The sequence below is a fragment of the Vipera ursinii genome (assembly GCF_947247035.1).
Source record: "Vipera ursinii genome assembly, chromosome: W".
In the NCBI taxonomy this organism is placed as follows: domain Eukaryota; kingdom Metazoa; phylum Chordata; class Lepidosauria; order Squamata; family Viperidae; genus Vipera; species Vipera ursinii.
Window position 1 is genome coordinate 39,015,806 of NC_139522.1, and position 25,734 is coordinate 39,041,539.

The window sequence follows — 25,734 nt, forward strand, 5'->3', positions numbered from 1 at the left end:
CTACCACTTTTGGAATCTACAAAAAAGAATGGCGAGGGAAAGCCTCAAGACGCTGAAGGAACAACGCAGGCAGATGAGAAAGCTACAGGAGTGGATCAAATTACAGTTTTATCGGAAGATGCCAGAGACCAGAGGATGACGCGTGCTGCTTTGAGAGGAGCGAGACGAGAGCAAGAACAGGACCAGCAGAAAGTTATGGAACCTCCAAAGTGTACCTATAGCAAAGCTGTGGGAGGGGCGCGGCCTAAGAACGTTAAGGGACTTCTGGAAGACGCGCTCCAAAAGCTTCGGGTCGCTAAGGATGGCGACTAAGTTTTTAACTTGGAATGTCAATGGCTTAAACTCACCACAGAAGAGAAAGAAAATTTTTCAATATTTAAAACAATTTAAGACTGATGTTATTTGCTTGCAAGAAACACATATTAGGGCTACGGACCAAAAGTACTTATTGAACTCTAAATTGGGTACACAATTTATTGCTTCTGCAATGAATAAGAAGAATGGAGTGGTTATTTATGTCAAGAATACTATGACAGCGGAGTTAATAGAAGCAGACAAACAAGGAAGATATGTTATAATAGATTTGTTGCTAGAAGGCAAAAAACCGCTTTTGGTTGGACTGTATGCTCCTAATCAACAACAAGCTGATTTTTATAGTTTATTACACAGCAAGATCACTCAGTTGGATTATAAATCTTTTATTTTTATGGGAGACTGGAATGGTGTCTTGGATGTACAACTGGACAAGTGTAGTTCTTTTAGGCGTACCCCAAGTCACGCTAGATTGCCTAAATCTTTTTTTTAGATGAAGGATGATTTGGAGTTGCGAGACATTTGGAGAGAAAGACATTTACAAGAAAAGGATTATACTTTTTTTCTGATAGACATCAATCTTTTTCCAGGATTGACTTTATACTAACGACTAATGATTTTTTTTTCTAGGATCAAGAAGATAAAGATTTGTCCAAGAATCATGTCTGACCATAGTCCAGTTTGGTTAGAGATCGATAAGGATAACAAAGATAGGCGCTCTTGGCGTCTAAATGAGAACCTGTTTAGAAATCAGGGAAATGTGGAAGAATGTAAAAAACAGATGAAGGTCTTTTTTGAAACTAACATGAATAAGGGTACTTCTATGGATATGGTTTGGGATGCTAGCAAAGCTTATATGAGAGGGGTGTTAATATATATGAACAACAAATACAGACGTAATTTGGAATTTAGGAGGAAAGAATTAGAGAATGAAATTAGGGAAAAAGAAAAGGCCCTAATTTTGAATCCATCGGATGTGAAGATTAAAGAGGTTATTAATTTGTTAAGAGGACAGTTTGATAAGTTGATGGCTGATTAGGTGGCAACTAACTTACGGTTTGCTAGGCATACTACTTTTTGTAATGCCAATAAACCAGGTAGATGGTTAGCTTATATGTTAAGGAAGAAGCAAAGGGCTTCTAATATAGATAAAATAGAAAATAAGGGTAAGGTTGTGTATCAACAGGATCTTATTAAGGAAGCTTTTGTGGACTTTTATTCTAAATTATATGCTAAAGATAAGATTAATGAAGCAGATATTGATGCATATTTGAGGAATGCTAATATCCCGGTTCTTACGCAAGAACAAAAGGAAGAGATTAATCAATTGATAACTGAGGATGAAATTCTTCTAGCAATTAAACAATTGAAGGTGGATAAAGCGCCAGGTACGGATGGACTGACTGCGGTGTATTATAAAAACTTACAGTTGGAGATGATAAAGCCATTAAGGGAATTGTTTCAGATAATTCAAAGGGGAGGAGGGGTGCCTCCGTCTTGGAGAACTGCTTTTATTTCTCTGATTCCGAAGGAAGATCAGGATGTCACTCAAGTAAGAAATTACTGACCAATATCACTTTTGAATGCGGACTACAAGATATTTGCTAAGGTTTTAGCTAACAGATTGATGAGGGTATTGCAACAGATAATTCATGGTGATCAAACTGGGTTTATTAGTGGTAGACAAATGAAAAATAATGTGAGGCATATAGTTGATTTGTTGGAATTTTTGGAAAGGAACAAGCAGATCCCTGCGGCGCTGATTTTTCTGAACGCTGAAAAAGCCTTTGATCAACTGGATTGGCAATTTTTGATGAAAGTATTAGATAAAATGAATTTTGGGGATAAATTTTTACAACCAATTAGGGCATTATATCAAAAACAAACAGCCCGAATAATAGTAAATAACAGTTTGACTGAAGTATGTAATATTGAAAAGGGCAGAAGGCAAGGGTGTCCGTTATCACCTTTATTATTTGTTTTAACATTGGAGATATTATTGATTAAAATACGGAATTTGGAAAAAATTAAGGGAATTCAAATAAGAGATCAGGATTATAGATTGAGGGCGTTTGCAGACGATCTGGTTGTTACGGTGACTCAGCCAGAAAATTCTGTTGTGGACCTGATGGAGATAATAATGCAATATGGGAAGGTTTCTGGATTTAAGGTCAATATACAAAAAACTAAAATATTGGCTAAAAACATGACAGTATTGCAAAAGGCCCTTTTAGAAGGGTTAACTGGATTTGAGATTGTTAAAAGGGTTAAATATTTGGAGGTGTATGTCGGGCCCGGCACGCCCGACATTCAGAGAGGCCGCGGAGCGACCCACCGGCCCCCGAGACCAGCCGCCGGCACCCGCCACCTCCCAAAGAGCCGGGGAAGTGTGCAGCCACCGTAACAACTCAGCGGCCGCCCGCCCGACGCCTGGGGAAGCCGCGGAATACCTTACCGGCCCCCGAGACCAGCCGCCGGCCCCTGCGGTCTCCCGAAGAGCCGGGGAGGCGCGCAGCCGCCGTAACAGATCAGCAGCCGCCCGCCCGACGCCTGGGGAAGCCGCGGAACAACTTACCGGCCCCCGGGAACAGCCGACAAGCCGACAAGCCGGAGAAGAGTGCAGCCGACGAGACGGCCCTACAACCACCCGCCCATCAGCTGGAGGGGCCGCGGAGTGACTCGCCGGCCCTCAGGAACAGCCGCCGGCACCCGCATCCCACCAGCAAGCCGGGGAAGAGCGCGGCCGCCGACGCGGCCCAGCAGCCTCCGGGGCCGTCCGGAAGGCTGGGGTGCGGCCGTATGGTGGCGCAGCCGGCGGTTGCCCAGCACCCGAGCAGCAGCCCGAGGAGGGGTGCCAGGGTGGACCTGGGGGCGGCAGGGCCTACAGGCGGAACGGGGAGGGACTCAGGACAAGCACTGGCGCTGCATTCCCCTGGGAACCCGTTCTCGGTCTCCTCGCCTGCTAGGGGACTGCGTGACAGGCACCAGCGGCGGATGGTCTGAGCGGCGCAACTCACGGCGGTCTGGGGGCCTGAGGGGGGAGGCGAGGTTGTGCGGAGCTCTGGGGAAAAGGAGGGCCGTTTGGGCTGGGGGGTGGCTTACCGGCTGCAATGGTGGTGGGATGGGGACAGGGAGAATACGTACCTGGGGCTGGGTGCCAAAGGGCGGGAGTCACGGGGGGCGGTAGCTAAGTAGGGTGAGGGCGTAGTTAGGCAATTAAGGGTGTGGTGGTGGGTGTCGGCTTTGCCGGCTATTTAGCAGCGTTGATTGTGCTGTGGAATCAACGCTGACTTCGTCTGTCTTCGAGTGACTGTTTGTGAAGATAATAAACGTGGCTCAGGAGAACCAGCTCTCGTTCCGGACTCATTCTTTCTGGTGATTCGTCGGACGGGGCTGAAAGTGTATTTGTCACCCTCAAATGCAAAGTTATATAAAAATAATTGTGAAAAGTTATGGGGAAAAGTTCAAAAAGAATTGGAGAGTTGGAAAAAATTACAATTGTCTTTATTGGGAAGAATTGCAGCAGTGAAAATGAATATCTTGCCGAAATTTTTATTTTTATTTCAAATGATACCTATTCTTAAAAAGGACTCAAATTTGGAGGAATGGCAAAAGGGTATCAATAAATTTGTATGGGCAGGGAAAAGGCCACGAGTTAAATTTAAGATTATGCAGGATACGCGTGAAAGAGGTGGTCTTAAAATGCCCAATTTTAAACTATACTATGAAGCTGCTGCGTTGTCAGCGATAAGTGATTGGATTAATTTAACACAAGGGAGATTATTAAATCTTGAAGGACACGACTTGTTATTTGGTTGGCATGCATATTTATTGTATGATAAGAAGGTAGATAATGTGTTTAAGGTGCATATTTTAAGACATGCTTTGTTGAGAGTCTGGAAAAAGTATAGACATAAGTTAAACTACAAGATACCTTTATGGGCAATACCGAAACACGCAATAGAAAATATAAATGTTGGGTTCAAACATGATGTGATTACATATAAGGAAATCCTAAGTTTGGAGAGGAACGTATGGTGTTTGAAGCCGTATAATTTTCTACGAGAAGAGAAGATTGTTCAAACCTGGTTTCAATATGGGCAACTACGGGCCAGGTGGAAAGAAGATCAGAAAATTGGTTTTTCAATGACTGATGAAAATTTGGTAAAGCAAATTAGAAATCAGGGTCCAGCACATATCAAATGGATATATCTTGCATTGATAGTAATTGACTCAGAAACAGAACTTGTTAAAGATTGCATGATAAAGTGGGCTCAGAATATTCAAGAAGTTATTACAATGGATACTTGGGAAAAGATCTGGGTGAGGAACGTAAAATTTACGCAAGCTCAAAATTTAAGAGAGAACTTTTATAAAATGTTTTATAGGTGGCATTTAGATCCTAAAAAGCTTGCAAGTATGTATCCGAACTATCAACCTAAATGTTGGAGATGTGGTGGCAAAGACACAACGTACTTTAATATATGGTGGACCTGTAAAAAGGTTAAAGCTTTTTGGATTCAAATCTGGTGGAATATGCAGAAGATATTTAAGAAAAGGATAAAGTTTTGTCCGCAATTGTTTTTACTGGGCATAATTACTGATACTACTGTTAAGTTGATGTTGAACTTAATTACGGCAGCAAGACTTTTAGTAGGTCAATATTGGAAAAAGGAGGAACTGCCAACTATAGAAGAATGGACTTTAAAAGTTTCTGACCTGGCGGAAATGGCAAAGATATCGGCGTACTTGAAAGACCATTCGCAACAACGTTATATTACGGAGTGGGAAAAATGGATTGATTACATCCAGAATAAATATGGGACTAAAAAGTTTCATTTAGCATTTGCATAAGTCTTGATGTGATATTAGTATTGCTTGTAGTCATTTTATATGAGCTAGAGTGCGATAGACTTAATAGCTTATTGTTGTTAGCATATGGTTGTTTATGATTGTTTCTACTTTTATACCTTGTATTTAGCTCTGGGAAGTTGGGGACGGGGAGGGGGGAAGGGGAGGGTGGGAGGGTCTGGGAGGGTTGGGTAGGGGGTTGGGGGGAGGGGTTGTTAAAGATAAAATGTATTGAAAAACTTTTCAATAATAAAAAAAATATTACCTTAATACCCAAAGAAGACTCTGATCTAATACAAATAAAAAACTATAGACCAATATCGTTATTAAATGTAGATTATAAAATGTTCACCTCAATAATAGCAGAAAGACTAAAGAAATTTTTGACCAAGATCTTTTGCGACCTGAAGCTTTCGGAGCGCCTCTTGCAGAACCACCTGGACCTGCCTCTTCGGTCTCGCTCCTCCCACAGCTTCACTATAAGTAAATTCTTGAGATATAATTGCAGCTTTCTATTGTTCTTGTTCTTGTCTCATTCGTCTAATTGCAGCCCTTGTCATTCTTTGTTCTTTAACCTCTTCTGTCGACATCTGGGGCTGCTCAACTGTATTAAGACGATATCTTGTGCCAGCATAATTCACCACCAAGCCTACTGGTATCTCCCATGTAAACTGAAGCTGCCGTTTCTTTAATTCATCTGCCAAAAAAGCAAATTCTTTTCTTTTCCTTAAAATTCTTGGAGGAATCTCTTTCAGAGGTAAAACGTCTTGCTCAGCAACTTTAAATCTATTATTATAAAAGGCTTGGATAATCACATTTCTGATCGATCTCTTTGTAAAATAGACCACCACATCTCTAGGTAATTTTCTTTCTCTGGCAATCCAAGAATTAACACGAAATATTTTTTCTATATCCCCCATAATATCTTCCGCTTGACGCTCCAAGATCGGTTCGAGGGCTTATGCCAATAACTCTTTCAAATTTTCCTTTGGGTCCTCTTTCAATCCTCTAATCCTCAAAGCAAACTCCATATCTCTATATTGTATCATAACTACATCATCATCAATCTTTTCCATCTTATTTTCAGCTTCCAACATTTTAGCATCCAATCTCAAATTATTTTGATTCAGCTCTTCCACGCGATCATCCAGGCGCTCAATACAGACTGCAAGCCCCTGAAATGCAGCTAAAATGTCTGCTCTTATTTCAGTATTCTTCTCCTCAATAGGTTCAGCTATTTGCTGGGATTGTATTTTTAAAGCATCTTGTAAATCTTTTAATGTAAATGTGGGTGCGGGTGCCACAGGAGGAGGCATCAAAGCCTGTAATGAAGAATGCTGAACTGGTGAAGCACCAGCACTTCTAGGAACAGAAGCTTTGGTTGATTTAGAAGCCATCTTAACACCCAGTTAATTTCCGTTGCACACTTTCACATTCCACACCACTTGCAACTTTTTCTTTCAAAGTAAACCAGAGTTTCAATGTCATATTCCTCTTGTCAAACCGCTCCTGAACAACAAACAACATCACAAGGATCTTACCTGGGCTAAAGAAAAACAGACCTGGTCTGTTGCTCAGTGGTCCAAAGTCCTCTTTTCTGATGAGAGCAACTTTTGCATCTCATTTGGAAACCAAGGACCCAGAGTCTGGAGGAAGAATGGAGAGGCACACACTGCAAGATGCTTGAAGTCCAGTGTGAAGTTTCCACAGTCTGTGTTGATTTGGGGAGCCATGTCATCTGCTGGTGTTGGTCCACTGTGCTTCATTAAGTCCAGGGTCAACGCAGCCGTCTACCAGGAGATTTTGGAGCACTTCATGCTTCCTTCCGCAGACAAGCTTTATGGGGATACTGACTTCATTTTGCAGCAGGACATGGCATCTGCCCACACTGCCAAAAGCCCCAAAACCTGGTTCAATGACCGTGGGATTACTGTGCTTGATTGGCCAGCAAACTCGCCTGACCTGAACCCCATAGAGAATCTATGGGGCATTGCCAAGAGAAAGATGAGAGACATGAGACCAAACAATGCAGAAGAGCTTAAGGCCGCTATTGAAGCATCCTGATCTTCCATAACACCTCAGCAGTGCCACAGGCTGATAGCTTCCATGCCACGCCGCATTGAGGCAGTAATTGCTGCAAAAGGGGCCCAAACCAAGTACTGAGTACATATGCATGCGTATACTTTTCAGAGGTCCAATATTGTTCTTTGTACACTCCTTGTTTTATTGATTGTATGTAATATTCTAATTTTCTGAGATTGTGGATTTGGGGTTTTCATGAGCTGTACGCCATAATCATCACAATTATGACAAATCACGGCTTGAACTATCTTGCTTTGCATGTAATGAGTCTATCTCAAATATTAGTTTCCCCTTTTAAGTTGCATTACTGAAATAAATGAACTTTTGCACGATATTCTAATTTTTCGAGTTTCACCTGTATTATTATTATTATTATTATTATTATTATTATTATTATTATTATTATTATTATTATTATTATTATTATTATTATTATTCCAGCAGCTTGTCCATATTCGTGGTGAGGAGTCTGCTGCTAGGTGTTGGGACACTTTGAGACGAATTTATGTTTGTGATAGTGTGGGTGCACATATACACCTTACATGTAAACTGTTTAGGGCTTGTCTTCTGAAAGGTGGAGATATGTTAGCTCTCTTGGCATTTATGAAGAGAACGCTGAAAGAGCTACATGAAAAGGAGCTGATTTTCTCAGAGCTGCATCAGGTGTACATTATTCTTTCCTCTTTGGATGAAAGTTATGTTGCGTATGTTTCTTCTCTGGAAGCCCTGACCAGAGATGAACTAACATTGACAGACATAACTGGGAGTGCAATGTAGTGGGTCCGACGCAAGGAAGAGACGCCAGCCGGAGTACGTGTTCAGCTCTTTATTGTGGGGGGGGGGGTAGCATACTGGAGAATGAGGGTTACCTGGCCTCCTTAAATACCCAGCCAGGTATTTAACCTAGGGTTGGCCCTAGGTTTCCCGCCAAAACTATGTTTCCCACCAAAACCATTTAGGCCAACGCCCCCTGGTGGCTGTTGCTATGCAGGTGCCTGCATACATAACACCCCTCCCCCCTTAGAGAAGAACCACATAACAACTATGGAACAATATTATAACTATATACACTGTGTGTTAATACAAGGCAACTGTGGGGTGGTCACTTGCACACATAGTCCGCTAAATAGGCAGGTGTCCTGTGGGGCCTGGTGGACTGTCTGGGTGTGGCTTGGCCCTGGACTTGGACAGCCGGCTCATGAGGCCTCTGTGCTGGGTTGAGCAGAGCTGGTTGCAGGAGGCCCTCCTCCTCAGGTTCCGGTCCTGAGTTGTTTCTGGTTGGGCTGACCTCCCCTGGAGTGTGGCTATCTTGTTGGGCGTGTGTGGTGCACTCAGGGACCCTTCCTCTGAGCTGGTCGATGTGTCGCCTTATGTGTCTGTCCCCCTCCACCCCCACGATGTAAGAGAGGGGTCCAGTCTTCTCCACCACTGTCCCCGGAATCCATGGATGCCCTGCCCTGTACTTCCTTGCCCAGACCAGGTCCCTCATGTTGAGAACCCTGTGTGCTGCTGCTGCTGATGATGATGGTGATGGTGGCCTATCCGTCTCGGCTGCTACTCAGTCCGGGTGTAAACGGTCCAGCTTGGTGATGAGACGCCGTCCCCATCGAAGTTCTGCTGGTCTCTTCCCGGTAGCAACGCATGGTGTAGTGTGTTGGGCAAGTAGAAAGTTTGCCAGTCTGTGATGCCAGTCCCCGCTGATGGTGCGTCCTTGGTCGTCCTTGCCATCCATTCAGCTTGCCCGTTAGTCGATGGGTGAAACGGCACGGAGGTAGCGTGCCTATTCCAGTTCGCCTTCAAGAACGCCTGGAAATCAGTAGCGGTAAACTGAGGCCCGTTATCTGATACAAGGACGTTGGGGAGGCCGTGTGTGGCAAAGAGAGCTCTGAGCACCTGGATTGTCCTGGCCGAGGTCATGTTGGGAACAGGGACTACCTCCAGCCACTTGGAGTGGCTGTCCACTACCACTAAGAACAGTTGGCCCTGAAATGGCCCTGCATAGTCAATGTGGATGCGGGACCAGGGTGTGTGTGTGGCCTCCCACCTGTGTACTGGTGCGTGGGGCATTTCTGGCCTGGATCTCTGGCACGTGTAACAGGCCTTGACCCATTCCTCAATGTCCTTGTCCAGCACTGGCCACCAGAGGTAGCTTCTGGCCAGTGCCTTCATCCTGACCACCCCCGGATGTCCCTCATGTAAGGATTCCAATACTCTGCCCCTGACTGCGGTGGGAATGATGACCCTGCTTCCCCAAAGGAGGCAACCCCGGTGCGTGGAGAGTTCGTGGTGCCTGGTGAAATAGGCCTGGAAATCAGGCCCCGGAGACTTGTCCTGCCACCCTGTGCAAACCCATGAGAGTACCCTGCTCATGATGTTGTCAGCAGCTGTGCTGGTTGCAATGTTCTTGACATGTACTGGGCATTCTGATAGTTCCTGTAGTGCTAGGATTTGTGTTGCTGGTGCTGGGTCTGGCTCAGTGGTGTTTATGGGTAGCCTACTTAGGCCGTCTGCGTGGCCCATCTCCTTCCCTGGCTTGTGCAGCAGCTTGCAATTGTAAGCTGCAAGGAAGATGGACCACCGGAGCATTCTGGGGGACAGTATTTGGGGGGTCTGCTTGTCCATGGTGAATAGGCCTAGCAGGGGCTTGTGATCTGTGTAGACATACAGATAATTGTGGAACTTCTTGATTCCGGCCACGATTGCCAGGGCTTCCCTGTCAATTTGGGCGTAGTTCCTCTCTACTCCAGACAGCGTCCTCGAATAGTAGGCTATGGGGATTTGAGTCCCATTAGGCTCAAGGTGACTGAGTACTGCGCCCATGCCATAAGGGGATGCATCGCATGTGATGCATATGGGCTTTGTCTCGATGAAATGGGTTACTGTGGACTTATCCGACAGTAGTGCTTTTAATGCCCTAAAGCTTTGCTCATGGACGGAAGTCCAGGCCCATGTTGCCTTTTTATACAGTAACCTGTGAAGTGGCTCTGCAATGGCTGCCTTGTGTGGGAGGAATGTATGATAGAAATTTAGCAGGCCCAGGAATGCCTGTAGCTCTGCCTTGTTCTTGGGTGTGGGTGCCAGTTTGATTGCCCTCACCTTGGACTCTGTGGGGTGGATTCCCTTGGCATCTACCCTGAATCCCAAAAATTATGTGGATGGAACACCTATGCTGCATTTTCCCCTCTTTAGTTTGAGGCCAGCTGTGCGCAGCCTGGATAGTACCTCCCTCAGCCTACCTGCCAGCTGTTCTGCTGATCCTCCTGCAATCAGGATGTCATCAAAATACGGGCAGACTCCTGGGATGCCCCTGAGAGTTTTCTCCATAATTTCCTGGAAAATGCCAGGGGCTACGCTGATCCCAAACTGCAGCCTGTTAACCCGGAACGCTCCCCTGTGTGTTACTATAGTCTGAATGTCAGCTGTTGCCCTAGTAACCATGAGTTGCTGGTACGCCTGTGCAAGATCGAGCCTTGCAAAGGTGGTGCCGCATTGGAGGGAAGCGAGAACGTGGCTGATCGTGGGGACCGGGTAAGCGTGCGGGTTTAGGGTGCAGTTCACCAAGCACTTGTAGTCGGCGCAGATCCTAATTTCCCCGTTGGACTTGAGCGGGGTGACGATTGGGGTTTCCCACTCCCCCCATCTATGGGCTCTAAGATTCCCTGGGCCACCAGCTTGTCCAGCTCGCACTCGATTTTGTGTTTGAGTGCGAAGGGGACTCACCGCGGCCGGACCCTAACTGGGGGAACATTCGAGTTAAGCTTGAACGAGATGGGGGGCCCTGTGTACCTGCCCAGCATCCCGTCGAAGACGTCTGCGAATTCCTTGCAGACGGCCTTGACAGAGTCTCCCTGGATCCGGTGGATCCCGGAGACTGTGATTCCCAGGGCCTCAAACCAGTCTAGACCAACCAGGCTGGCTCTCCGGCCCTCTACCACTACGACCTCCAGGTGCTCTTCGCGACCCTTAAACCCCACCAAAATGGTAGCCTCCCCCCTTACCTTGACCGGCGAATTCTGGAAGTCAGTCAGGGTTAAATTTGTAGGCCGTAATTTAATCCGCTGCTTGCTCCGGCTATTAATATAGTTAAGGGTCTCATCCGAAATGATGGAGACCGCGGATCCGGAGTCAAGCTCCATGCTGCAAGGAACCCCTTGTAAGCGGATTGTTAATCTAATTTTGGGTTTGAGCAGCCGGCGGCTACCCGTGTGGTTAATGGCCAGCCGGCTCTCAACATAGCCAATTCGCGTTTTGGTCGGGGCCCCAGTACCTTCGAATGGCGATTCCTCCGGTTGTATCTCGTGGATCTCTTCTCAGGGGCGGCGGCTACGACAGAATGCGGCTATGTGGCCTGTTTTCTTGCAGGCCTGACACGTGGCCGACCAGAACTTACAGAGGCTGCGCGCGTGGTTTCCACCACACCCTGCGCACCTCTGCGGGTTGGTGGCGTTGCTAGAGGGCCTGGGCCTGTCTGGGCATCTGCCTCGCTGGTCGGGGGTCGACTTCCACTGGAGGAGGTCGATGCTCTGCTCGTCCTCGGCTGCGGTGACCTGCCGGTGGATGCTGGCCGCCTGGCTGTCGGTTCTGGTCTTCTGGACTGCTTGGATGGCCCCGCAGGCCACTTCGTGGGCCAGGATGGCGTCTTCGGTTTCCTGGAGCGAAACCTCCTCTCTTTCGAACAGGCGCTCTTGCAGCTGCCTGTCTCGTAGGCCGCAAACCAGCCGGTCCCGTAGCCGCTCCTCCAAGTTCGAAAACTTGCAGGCGATGGCGGCTTCTTGTAGGGCGGCGAGGAATTCGGCAACGGAGTCGTCGGGGCCCTGGTCCCTTTTTTCGAACTGCAACCTCGCGGCCAATTTGGACTGTCGGGACCAGAAGTTGGCATTGAGCTTGGCAACGAGGTCCCGGTACGCGATGGTATTGATGGCCTCTGGGGCGGACAGGTTCACGGCGATCTCTAGGAGCGCGGGTCCCCAGATGTAGAGCAGGGCTGTCGCCTTCGCGCCGTCCTCCGAGATCTGGTTGAACCGCATGTACAGTTCGGCGTGAGCCAGGTACCGGGCCCATGTCTCGGGGTGGTGGGTGTCGAATTCGCGGGGTTGTCTGGCCCTTGCCATCGCGGTGTTGGTTTCGGGTCTTGAGTCGCGGGTGCGGTGACCGGTGTGGTCTGGTTGGCTGGCGGTCTTGTTGGGAGGGAGGGAATATTCCCCCTTCCTTCAGTGTGCGGTGCGCTCCCCAAGTGACTTCAGCTCCTTGTCGGCAGCAAATCCCACCTTTGTCGCCACTGCAATGTAGTGGGTCCAACGCAAGGAAGAGACGCCAGCCGGAGTACGTGTTCAGCTCTTTATTGTGTGGGGGGTAGCGTACTGGAGAATGAGGGTTACCTGGCTTCCTTAAATACCCAGCCAGGTAGGCGGACAGCCAATGGGGTTGGCCCTAGGTTTCCCGCCGAAACTAGGTTTCCCACCAAAACCGTTCAGGCCAACGCCCCCTGGTGGCTGTTGCTATGCAGGTGCCTGCATACATAACAGGGAGATTGCTGGAAGAGTTCAGAAGAAGGCAAGACAGAGACCAACTGAGAGAGACACAACCACAAGAGGAAAAACAGTCTACTACTGCTTATACTGTTAAAAAATGTTATTCCTGTGGGGCTAAAGGGCATATTGCTAAATTCTGTAAGAAGGGTAAGAAACAGAATTCAGATAGCAATAGGAGAGTAAGAAAAGATGTTGGTTTAGCTGTTTCTGGCTCACCAACATCCTTAAACCATGATTTGTGGGTGGTTGATAGTGGGGCATCTCAGTGTATAACCAAGATGAAAGAGAGGTTTGTCCATATGACTAAAGAGCAAACAGCATGTGTCATTAGCCAATGGATGGAGAATGAAAGCCTCTGGAGAAGGTAATGCATACTGTTTGTGTATTAATGAGCATTTACCAATGTTATATGTGCCTAAACTAAGGTTTAACTTGTTATTCATGAAGCCATTGTTGAAAGCTGGGTTTGTAGTAACATTTAGGGGAGATAAATGTATTATCGAAAGGAATGGTACTAGTGTTATTGCTAACCTGGAGAACGATCTATTTGTTCTCACCGACAAGCCAGCAATTATGGCTAATGCAAGTTCTGTCTATGATAACAAAAAGCCACATGAGTGTATTCATCTGCTTCATAGACGTTTAGGGCATGTGAATTTCAAAATGCTACAGAAGACTGTTGAATTGGCTAAAGGGATAAAACTGAAACCGTGTCAAAAGTATTTGAACTGTAATGCGTGTAGCCAAGAGAAAAGCAAGGTAACCCCTGCAAACAGGACGAATGGTTTTAAGACCACTGTACCTTTAGAGGTAGTGTTTGCAGATATCATTGGCCCTATGAAACCTAGTCTTGGTGGAGCCTGCTATATATTGAGTATCATGGACCATTATTCACTTTATGGTTTTTGTTACTTAATGAAAACCAAAGCAGACACATTTCAGCATTTTTCAAACTGGCTGAAGTTTGCAGAAAGGAAAATGAAACGTAAGGTTCTTTGCCTTGTAACGGATAATGGTACTGAGTTTACCAATACGCGTTTTGTAGCTATGTTACAGACAGCTGGCATTGAACACAAGCGTTCAGCCCCTTACAGACCACAACACAACGTGTTTGTTGAGCGACGAGGGCAAACGCTGCAGGCTATGGCTAGAACAATGTTGTCTGATTCTGAATTACCCGAAAAACTGGGGAGAGGCAACAATGTGTGCTAACCACGTCTTAAACGTTGTGGTTAATTCTACAACCGGTGAATTACCATATACACGCTGGCATGGTAGGAAACCTGATCTAGGTTACTTACACACATTTGGAGCCTCAGCATGGGTTCATATTCCAGCACAACTGAGGCGAAAGGGACAACATAGAGCAAGACAATTGTTTTTTGTTGGCTATGAGTCTAACCATAGGTCTTTTAGGTTTTGGGAACAAGGTACCACTAACGTTTACTGTAGTGCTAGTGCTAAGTTTCTAGAACACGTTGGTTGGAGTAAACTAGAGCAGGAAAGTGTTGGTGTTGATCCTCTCGTGTTTAGTGACACCCCTGATACTGAAAACAGACGTGATGATGAACCTTCTGTAACTGTTAAAGAGGAGGACTCGATAGGGGAGGTAGAGGAGGTAGAAGAGGAGAGTCCAACACCAAGTCCTGTAGTGCCTAGATGCTCAACTCGTCATAGGCGTCCACCTGATAGATATGAGGCTAGTGTTGTGTGTCAGGTGAATATAGAGCCTTCTAACTTTGATGAGATTAAACTGTATCCTGCAAAGGATCAGAGTGCATGGAAGGCAGCAATGGTTAAGGAGTTAAAATCCTTGCAGGAACTAGATGTATATGAAAACGTTAGACTTCCACCAGGAGAGCGTGCAATTGGTTGCAAGTGGGTCTACAAACTGAAGAAGGGTGTAGATGGGACTGTTACCCATAAGGCATGTTTAATTGCTCAAGGATTTGCTCAGTCAGACAAGGACTATGATGAAGTGTTTGCACCTAGTCTGAGGGCTACTACGTTGAGAGCAGCATTAGTTTGGGCAGCTAAGAATCGGTACAAAATAAACCATGTAGATGTAGAAACAGCATATCTGCATGCGCCCTTACAACAGACTGTCTATCTTACAAAACCACTAGGTGTAAAAACTGATGGGACAACTGATTGTTGGAAACTAAAGAAGAGTCTTTATGGCTTGAAACAATCAGGATATGAATGGAACAAGTGTATTGTTAATGAGTTAGCTACAATGGGCTTTGTTGCCAGTATCGCGGATGCGAGTTTTGCTACTGATGTAACTACTTGGAAATCAACATCAGGTTGGGTGATAATGTTACGTAATTCGCTAATAGGATGGAAATCCATTAGGCAGAAACATATCAGTCTGTCCACAATGGAAGCTGAATTTTCCTGTTTGTCTGTTTTGTGTACTGAACTATTATGTTATAAACATGTATTAAGGGACATGGGACTAACTGTAGAAAGTCCAATCCTCATTTATGAAGACAATCAATCTGCAATCAAGATGGCAACAAGCGCAGCCATCAGAACAAGATCTAAGCATACTGACCTACGATACTTAAACGTCAGACAGTGTGTAAAAGATAAACTAATACGGTTGGAATACTGTGCAACCGACAATAACATTGCAGATCATTTTACCAAAGCTCAGGGTGCAGTTAAGCACAAAGCTTGTTGTGAAAGTTATGGCCTAAGGTTGTAAAGAGCAATATATTGTCCTACCGATCTCTGGCGGGCTCAGGACAGGGGCTGTTCCTCTGTCCTAGTCCTATTAGATCTCTCAGCGGCTTTCGATACCATCGACCATGGTATCCTACTGCGACGCCTCAGGGGGTTGGGAGTGGGAGGCACCGTTTTACGGTGGTTCTCCTCCTATCTCCTGGGTCGTTCGCAGTCAGTGTTGACAGGAAGGCAGAGATCCGCCCCGAGGCCTCTCGTTTGTGGAGTTCCTCAGGGGTCGGTTCTCTCTCCCCTCCTGTTCAACATCTATATGAAGCCACTGGGTGAGGTCATTTGTGGTTTCGGGGTGGGGTATCATCAGTACGCTGATGATACCCAACTCTTTCTTTCCACCCCGAACCAACCCAGCGATGCCCTCGCCGTGATGTCCCGTTGCCTGGAGGCGGTCCAGGTCTGGATGGGGAGAAACAGGCTTCGTCTCAATCCTGCCAAGACTGAGTGGCTGTGCATATCGGCATCTCGGACTAACCAGTTCATTCCACCTTTAACGATGGGGGGTGAGGTGTTACCCCCGTTGATAGGGCTCGCAACTTGGGCGTCCTCCTGGATTCACGGCTCAATTTTGAAGACCATATAGGTGCCGTGACCAGGGGGGCTTTTGCCCAGGTTCGCCTGGTGCGCCAGTTGCGACCCTACCTGGACCGAGATGCCCTACGCACAGTCACTCATGCGCTCATGACCTCCCGTTTAGACTACTGCAACGCTCTCTACATGGGGCTGCCCTTGAGGACCACCCGGAGTTTTCAACTGGTGCAGAATGCGGCCGCGCGAGTTGTGATGGGGGCCTCCCGATACTCCCATGTAACACCTCTACTCCGCGAGCTGCATTGGCTTCCGGTTGCCCTTCGGGTGAGATTCAAGGTTCTGGTGATGACCTATAAAGCCCTAAATGGCTTGGGTCCGGGATATTTGAGGGAACACCTCCTGCCAGCATCAAACTCCCTTTGTCCAGTGTGCTCACACAGGGAGGGTCTTCTCAGGGTGCCGCCGGTAAAAGATTGCCGGTGGATAACACTCAGGGGGAGGGCCTTCTCTGTGGGTGCGCCTGCCCTCTGGAACCAGCTGCCCGTGGAGCTTAGGACCGCCCATGACCTTCGTTCATTCCGCCGGGACCTGAAGACCTGGTTCTTTGAACTCTCTGGCCCAGGCTGAGAATTTTTAACTGAGGTTTTTAGTTAAGGGATAATTTAATCTTTTTAAATTGTTTTTTAACTTTTGTATTTTGTACTGTTTGATTTTAAATACCCTGTAAACCGCCCTGAGTCCTTCAGGAAAGGGCGGTATATAAATTAAATTAAATTAAATTAAATTAAATTACCCAAAGGGGAGAATGTTAGTTTTAGTTTTAGTTTTAGTTTTATTAAATTTTTATACCGCCCTTCTCCCGAAGGACTCAGGGCGGTGTACAGGGCAATAAATATCAGAATATAAATACAAAAGTTAAAAGAAGTTAAAAGAATTAAATAATCATGCCCAATATAATACAATGATTAAAACTATGTTAAAATTAGACCCAACCCCAACCCCATCAAACCCATCAAACCAGGCCAGATTGTTCAAATAAATAAGTTTTTAAATCGCGCCGGAAGGAGCGAAGGTCGGGGGCCATCCGGAGCTCAACCGGCAAACGGTTCCATAGGTCTGGTGTGCCCTCCCCCTGGGGGCCACCAATCGACATTCTCTGATTGGAGGCACCCTGAGGAGGCCCACTCTGTGGGAGCGCACTGGACGGAGGGAGGTTGATGCCGGCAGCAGGTGCTGCCATAGGTAATCCGGACCCATGCCATGTAGGGCTTTATAGGTCATTACCAGCACCTTGAATCTCACCCAGAGGGCAACTGGCAGCCAATGCAGCTCACGGAGCAGAGGTGTAACATGGGAGTATCGGGAGACCCCCAACACCACTCGCGCGGCTGCATTCTGCACCAGTTGAAGCCTGGGCGAAGGCCCCCCTAGTCACAGCTCCTATATGATCTTCTAAGGAGAGCTGTGAATCTAGAAGGACCCCCAAGTTGCGAGCCCGATCTACGGGGGGTAATAGCTCAACCCCATATTAAGAGATGGAATATTCTGCATTTCCCGAGATGCCAACACGCACAGCCACTCAGTCTTGTCGGGATTGAGCTGAAGCCTGTTCCTTCCCATCCAGACCCGGACCGCCTCCAGGCAACGGAGGGCAGGTTAGGTAGATGACTATTGCCTAACTGGTTGGGTTGGCAATATATATAAACTATGATTGTATTGTTGTAATAGAAAACTGTATTGTATCACTTTAAATGTGTGATGATTGGCCAACGTTGTTTTTCCAACGGCCATAAGAGGGAGCTAGAGACATAGCTTCTTTCTCTCTGTTATTCTCTCTGTTACATTTGCTGTTACTTGCTGATTATTGTGGTTTGTGGGTTTGCTACTGTTTGCTAAACCTGAAGAACTGTGTTTGACTTACGGACTGGTAAGAAGACTCTTTATTGGATAATCCTTGGACTATTGTTATTTGCTATCATCTCTTTACTCGTGTATGACCTGGACTGATTTTTTTTCTTGGACTGTGCTATTGTATTATTCCCCAAGTAAAACTTTTTTACACAGCTCAGTGTATCTGTGTGGTTGCTGCGTAAACTTGACTACTCTCAGTATCCTCTTTTTCTGTGCAAGCTCTTGTTAGCTCAAGAGGTACTCTGCACATCCTTATCATAGGCTATAATTTCTTTTTCATTTCATTTCATTTCATTTTATTAAATTTATATGCCGCCCTTCTCCCTGAGGACTCAGGGTGGCTCACAACAATAAAAATTAAAAAACATAGACTAAAAAATTTAAAAGAGAATTAAACAATAAATACAGAATTACAAAACAATTTAACCCAGTAAAAAGCCTAATTAAAAATCATAGTCAGTCCAGGCCCGCTTGTTGGAACAACCACGTCTTCAGGTCATGGCGGAAGGACCGAAGGTCAGGGGCCATCCGCAGCTCTGGAGGCAACTCATTCCAGAGGGTTGGCGCACCCACAGAAAAGGCTCTCCCCCTGGGGGTCGCCAGCCGGCATTGCCTGGCCGACGGAACCCTGAGGAGGCCGACTCTGTGGGAGCGAACTTGGCAATGGGAGGTTGACAATGGCAGCAGGTGGTCTCGCAAGTACCCCGGGCCTAAGCCATGCAGGGCTTTAAAGGTTATTACCAGCACCTTGAATCGCACTCGGAGGGTAACCGGAAGCCAATGCAGCTTGTGCAGGAGTGGTGTAACATGGGAGTACTGAGATACTCCCATAAGCACCCGCGCGGTCGCATTTTGCACCAGTTGAAGCCTCCGGGTGCTCTTCAAGGGCAGCCCCATGTAAAGAGCATTGCAGTAATCCAGGCAAGAAGTGACGAGGTCCAAAAAGGGGCACAACTGGCGCACTAGGCGAACCTGTGCGAAGGCCCCCCTGGTCACGGCTGTTAGATGATCTTCCAAATTAATCCGTGAATCCAGGAGGACACCCAAGTTGTGTGAAGACTGATGCAAAGAATGAGTTAAACAGCTCTGCTTTCTCCCTGTTGCCTGTTATTTCCTTGCCATCTTCTGTCTTTAATGGACCTACAGTTTCCTTGACTTTTTTCTTGTTGTTAATATGCTGGAAGAAACTTTTTTTATTATCCATGATTTCTGTTGCAAGTCTTTGTTCATTCTGAGCCTTTGCTTTCCTGACTTCATCTTTGCATGTTCTGGCTGACTGCTGATAATCAGCCTTAGTTATGTGTCCCTCTTTCCATTTTTTGTACTTGTCCTTTTTGTCTTTCAGTTTATCAGAGAGATCTTTGTGCAGCCATGCTGGTTTCTTCTTGCTTTTCTTTTTTTTTCAGGGATATTGTGTTGAACTGGGCTTTTATGATTGCATTTTTCAGAGATTCCCGTGCTTCTTGAGTTGTTTTCCCCTTTAGGATTTTCATCCATGGAATCTTTCCTAGGTTCCTCTCTGAGTTTGTTAAAATCAGCTCTTTCGAAGTTTAAAACATTTGTTGAATTATTTTCTATTGCTTGTGTTTGCATTATATTGAATTCCAGTATGACATGATCACTTTCCCCCAAGGTTCCGGCAACTTCAACTCCCTCTATCACTTCTTCTCTATTAGTAAGAATTAGGTCCAGTATAGCTTTACTTCTACAGTAGTTCCCTCATCTACCTTTTGCATGACAAAGTTGTCAGCTAGGTTGGTTAGGAATCTGTTTGATCTCCTGCTTGCTGCAGAGTTTGTCTCCCAGTTGATATGTGGATAATTGAAGTCTCCCATTACTACTGTGGTATGCTTCCTACATATGTTTGTTAACTGGTTGGCAAAGAGTTAATCTATTTCTTCTGGGGTGGCCTGTAATATACACCTATGGCAATGTCACTTATTTTTCCTTTTATATTGACCCATATACATTCTGGAGTGGTTTTATCTTTGATTACGTGCATTTCTGTAGATATGCAGTGTTCTCTTACATATAATGCAACTCCCCCTCCTCATTTTGTAGATCTATTTCTTTTGAACAGTTTGTATCCACCAGTCATGGGTTTCGTCTCACCAGGTTCTGTAATGCCAACTATGTCATACCTGCCCTCATGTACTATTGCTTCTAGTTCACCCTGTTTGTTCCCCAAGCTTTGAGTATTTATTTATAAGCATTTAAGACCTTTATGCCTGTCTGTGGGTATGTTTCCTGCATCTCCTGATTGTTGTTTGACTTTTTCTTTTTTTCTCATCACTCCTTAACTCATTGTTTGATTTGTTTTCTTGGGATTTATGACTGGTTTTGGGTTCTAGAGATTCTAAAGATTGGTCACCCTCCCCCTCTCAATTTTAGTTTAAAGCCCTCCTGATGAGTTGGGCCAGTCTTTTTCCTAGTACATTTTTCCCTGTTTTCGTGAGGTGCAGCCCATCCCTTGCCAAGAGTCCTTCACATAGGAAATGCAGTCCATGGTCCAGGAAACCAAAGTTTTCTTGGCAACACCAACCCTTTAGCCAGTGGTTTATTTCTAGAATTCTTTTTCCTCTCAATGGGGGTTGGCCTTTTGTTGGGAGTACTGATGAAAACACTACTTGTGCTCCTAGCTCCTTAACTTTATTGCCTAGTTGCTTATAATCTCTCAATATTGTACTCAGGCTCTTTGTTGTGTCATTGTGAATGTGAAGGAGGAGGAAAGGGTAGTAATCTGTGGGCCTATTTATTTTGGTTAGGTTGTTGGCCACATCTTTGATTTTTGCTCCAGGGAGACAACATCCCTCCCTGGATTGTATGTCCAGTCTGCAGATGGCTGATTCTGTTCGTTTTATGGTATAATCTCCTATTACCAACACTCACCTTCCTTTTTTGGGGGGGTGCAGTCTGGCGTGCTTTTCTGTTTATCTCAGGTGTGTTTGTTGATGTGACTCTTTTCGGGATATTTGGTGTGTTTTCTTTGCTAGGTGTCTGCATGTTTTCTTTGAGGGGGAGGTTGTGGGTCTGCGTATTTCCATCTAAAGGGAGAAATTGATTGCTCAATTTTAATGGGGCTGCTTCTGGTTGGGTTAGATTGGGCAGCAGGAGTTTGTTACATGTCTGCTGCTTCTTTCTTTGATTATTGTGTTTCATTCTACTGTATGTGTGACATACATCCATCTGTCTTCCTCCAAGGGTTTATCAGTAGGGTCAAATCCTCTGGGAGTTATTTGTTCATTATTTGGTTCGGTCTGGGTATAGCTTTCTTGTGTAGGTTGGAGTTAGCCTAGAGTTGCCTCTAAGTCCCTTACTTTTTCCTCTAGTAGTTCACATAGTTTACATCTAATGCATGTATAATTTGGGTGTTCTTTGGGCATAAGCACATACACGGAACATGTATTACATATGACAATAGTATCAGTCACCTGTTCCATGAGTTCGTTGTTTGAAAATCCCTCTTTTTGGTTGGTGGATGAGCTTTGCTGTTAGCCTTGTTTCTTCCTTCTCTGTTCTAGGTAATTATGCCTATTTTTTTCCTATTGTTGGAAGGAATTCCCCCGTTCAGGCTCTTCCAGCCGGGTTTCTTACAAGCAGTGCAAAAGAGAACAAATAGAACGTGAAGCCAGCTACTGGAAAGAGAGGTTTAATCACGGAGATTAAAGTTGAGTGACAATGTGAGCAACACAGAAGTTTAAAAATAAAATGGTTGTCAGAACCCATTCCTATTCTATCTATCCCTTTTGACCTAAAAACAAATCTCACTGGGTTCTGCCATACTCCCGAGGGGGAGGGGGGATGTGCCTGCAGGGTTATTGCTTCCGCTATTGGCTACAATATAACTTTTTGCTTCATTTATTGCCTCTGTATCCGCTGCCTGCTACAATGTGAGCTGGAGACGGCCCGATGTTATCTCCCCTTTTCCCACCAATGGACTTAACAAGACAAAAGGGTGGCCAGGGGAAGTTTTGAAACAATGTAACCAGGGGAGGGATGATGTATTCTGGCTAGGCATCTCAGACAACATTGTGCCCTCTGAAGTCCTTTCAAACAGGACCAAAGGGGAAGGGATGGGGGCGTCGCGATAGAAGTGTATATAGTGTTATGAGTTTGAATGTTTGAGTGTGGTCTCTGGTTTAGAACTTCCTGTTGAAGCTTCTCTCAGAGATCCACCACACTTTGCAAACTGCTTTTTCTATTTTCTGTAGAATAAACTCTTTTCTTACCAATCCAATTTTGATGGTGTTTTAATTCCATTCCCAACAACAATTCAGCATGAATCCCCAGCTAGCTAGATAGAATGGTCCTCAAACGTGAGTTCTTATACCCTTTCATGGTTTTCAAAATTGTCATTTCTGATTGGTGAGTTTAAAATTTGTCTTTTCTGATTTGTTGGTCAGTGTCTATTGTTGGGTAAATTCCTTTATCAATTCTTTCTAAAAAGTATTGATTTTTGCTCCAGGAGGGATCCGGTGTAATTATTTTATTGTTGTGTACCTTTTAGTGTTTCTATTTTAATCCTGTCAATCCTAATTGCTGTTAGCCGGTTCTGCATTCCTGTGGTTTAGACTTGATACTTTGTAGCCAGTGTGTGTTAAGTGTTTGTTTATTTAGCCTCAGGCTGCCACTGAGTCAGACTAGTTTGTATTGGGTTCTTCCTGTATTTGCCAAGGTATTTTCTCTTTGGGGTGAGGAAGGGGTGTCCTGCTCTCATCACTATCCTTTTATCTGCCTGTTTGTGTTCGTTTTTCTACCTTGTTATTTATTTAACCTTCTTACTACGTTTGTTTTATTTATCCTTTTCTTCTCTCTTTTTTAAAAAAAGTTTTTGAGCTCCAATTCCTCCCTACCTTATTAAAGATTTGCCTTGTTAAGATTTCCCTCTTTATTAGTCCTATTCTTCCTTGATTTCTAATATTCTACTCTTGTCCTTATTATTTGCCTATTTATTTAGCCTTTGTTTTATGTCCTGTATTTATTTTTATTCTTTACTGGGAGTCTTCCCTCCCTTCCTATTGGGACCTCAAACTTAATTGTTGCCTTCACTTCCGTTGCTCACTGCACCAGCCTCTTGTTTTCTCTGCCAGTTTCCTTCTGTCTTTCGGTGGTTGTCTCTGCTCTGGTGAGGCTTCCGTTCAGCTTTCCAATGAGCTCAGCTCCACTGTCTGGTCTGCTCCTCTCAGCCGGCCACTCAGCTTTAGAGATCGGAGCTCTCTGGCTCGAAGTGTCTCTGTTGCTGCTGCTGTTGCTGTTGCTGTTGCTGTTGCTGTTGCTGTTGCTGTTGCTGCTGCTGCTGCTGCTGCTGCTGCTGCTGCTGCGTTTCTCCCCTCCTCAGATTTTGCCACCACCAATTCCTCACAGCTGACCAATTGCTTCAGGCCTTTTGTCCTCTGCCAGACCAGGCTAGCAGGAGGCGGGGGAGGGGGCTGCTGATCTCACTGGGGAGGGAATGCTGATCAAGTCCTCCACCTGGGGCAAGTCTCCACTGGGGAGGGCTGCGGGGCTGGAAGGAGGCAGGGAGAGGGCTATGGTACTCAGGCTGCCTCTAGTTTGCTGGGCCCTGGGTTGGGCTGCCTGGCTGCCCCCTCGAGCTGGGCTGCCTAGATTGGGGTATGGGTCTAGGCAATTGCTGAATATGCTGTGACCCACCAGTTCGCTGCTTCCAACAGTCTCCCTCTTTGCAGCTGGTTTGTTGCTCTCAGTTGCCTTTTTTTCCAGCGTTGGGCTGCTTAGTTTTGCTCCAGAGGTGGATCTCTCGTTCTCTGTTGCCAGCTGCCTCTGACTCCACATGCAGCCATTCATTCGCTGCATTCCTGTTTGCTGGTGTTTTCCTCCTTGCCCCAATTGACTTGCGAGGCTGGTATGTTGTGCAATTAGCTCACATGGTGTAACAAGATGGTGGGTTTGTTGTCACTGTGAGTTGTGGGGGGCACGAAGGGAGGCTCAGCCAATCTCACTGTACACATGTTGCACTTTGATAATAAAGGTTCATTCATTTCTTCTTTTCCTTTATCCTTTCTATCTTCGTTATCTAACTTTCTGCTTCTTTTTCCTCCCTTTTTCCCCTCTCCTAGTACCTTTGGTGGCCACTTTATCCATTCAAATTCCTTTAATCTTTCCTATCTCAGTATTTTGTAAAGGCAAAATAAAAATGATAACAAAGACAAGCAACACAATATATATCACAAATAAATATACTTTAAAAATAAAATACATACATAGTCATCAAACTCACCTGGTTTGTGATGAATGTTATCCAGAGAGCCACATTTGGATGTGGCTAAGATCCACTGGCTTGTAAACAAGTTGTACCTGTGAGAAGAAAATGAAAAAAAAGTATACGACTGGAATTTCTTTTAATTTGAAAACAAAAACATTACCCAAGATATGCTGGAAAAGTGAGACACAAAAAATGCTGGAATGTGATAGGAGAAGAAATACAGTTGGAAGAATTATTTTAATAATTATTAATTATCATGCAAAGTATTAGTACCACTTTATAAAACCCTAGTAAGACCACACTTGGAATACTGCAACCAATTTTGTTCACCATAATACGAAAAAGATGTTGAGACCTTGGAAAAAGTTCAGAGAAGAGCAACTAAAATGATCAAAGGCCTGGAGACTAAAACAGATGAAGAACAGCTGCAGGACTTGGGTTTGGCTAGTCTAAAGCAGGGCTTTTCAACCAGTGGTATGCGAGCACCTGGCTGATGGTATGTGGCGTTGCCTTCCTACCCCCCCCCGCCTCCCCCCTGCCTCCCCCTCACCTCCCCCCTGCTCCTTCCCAGCTTACTTGCTGCCAGAAAACATGCTGCTTGCTGGCAGCCTGCAGGAACCTACCAGGGCGCACTAAGAGCGAAGAGCGCAGGCGCAGAGCAAGGCCCCGCCCTCCCCTGGGACTCATTGTGGTCCTTCCCCCAGAAGCAAGCACGAGCCTGAAGGGGACAGACATCCACTCCCTTGGCAGGTAGGTGTCGATCTTCTTTTCCTCCCCCTCCCCCCCACGAGCTTGTGATACCCCTCATGGCCCTCACAATTCCTCCCTCCCGGGGCTCAAGAGTTTTCCCCCTCTCCTCTTCCCAATGTGCCCGGCTTTATGGAGGGGAAAGCAAAGCGTGGAGGGAAAAATGCGCCTGCATTTTGATTTCATCCTATTTCTCTCAATTTGTCTCTATGGTGCCCTTCGCTATACACAATGCACACATGCAGCCTCATCAATAATGGATCCAAATTGAATCTGGGTTGAAGAGAATCTATACCTGTGCCTGTGTGTGCTGGCGCTCACGCGCGCCCTTTTCCCAAAAAAACAAACAAGGTTCAGTTCAGGTTCTGTTCTTAAAAGGCAGCAGTTAAGAGATTAGAACTGAGAAAAACACCCAACCATACACAGGCTTCTTCGGAAATAAGTTCCACGTTAACCGTGGATATTACCCTTAGTAAGTGTACGAAGGATAATGTTAAATAGCGGGTTCTTTAACGCAGGAATGAAGACGTGAAACAGAGTACAGGGTAACTCATCGTTTATTTCGTGCTGTGACTGTACTGGGGGAAATGGCTGCAACCAGCTGCAATATGTAGTCTAGCCCCTAGGCGGCAGCCAATAGGTGTGAATCAACCATTGCTGCCTGGAGATAGCCAATTGCAGCACAGGAGACTTGTAGTCTGGGTTGCTGGAGAGCTGTTAGCTGCTCCAGAAACCCACATGGTATTCCCTCAAAAAGCCCAGTACATAACACCCCTCCCCTCTTAGATCAGACCATAATAACAC

At 45.7% G+C, this 25,734-nt stretch overlaps 1 pseudogene across 1 annotated transcript in view; it reads right to left on the reverse strand.

The window, feature by feature from the left end:
* LOC310648224 (microtubule-associated protein tau-like) overlaps nucleotides 1-25,734 on the reverse strand; it is a 257,135-nt pseudogene that overhangs the window by 90,049 nt on the left and 141,352 nt on the right. The window contains exon 3 of the transcript in view: nucleotides 24,199-24,275. The product of the transcript in view is annotated as a microtubule-associated protein tau-like (transcript). The remainder of the gene's footprint in view (nucleotides 1-24,198; nucleotides 24,276-25,734) is intronic.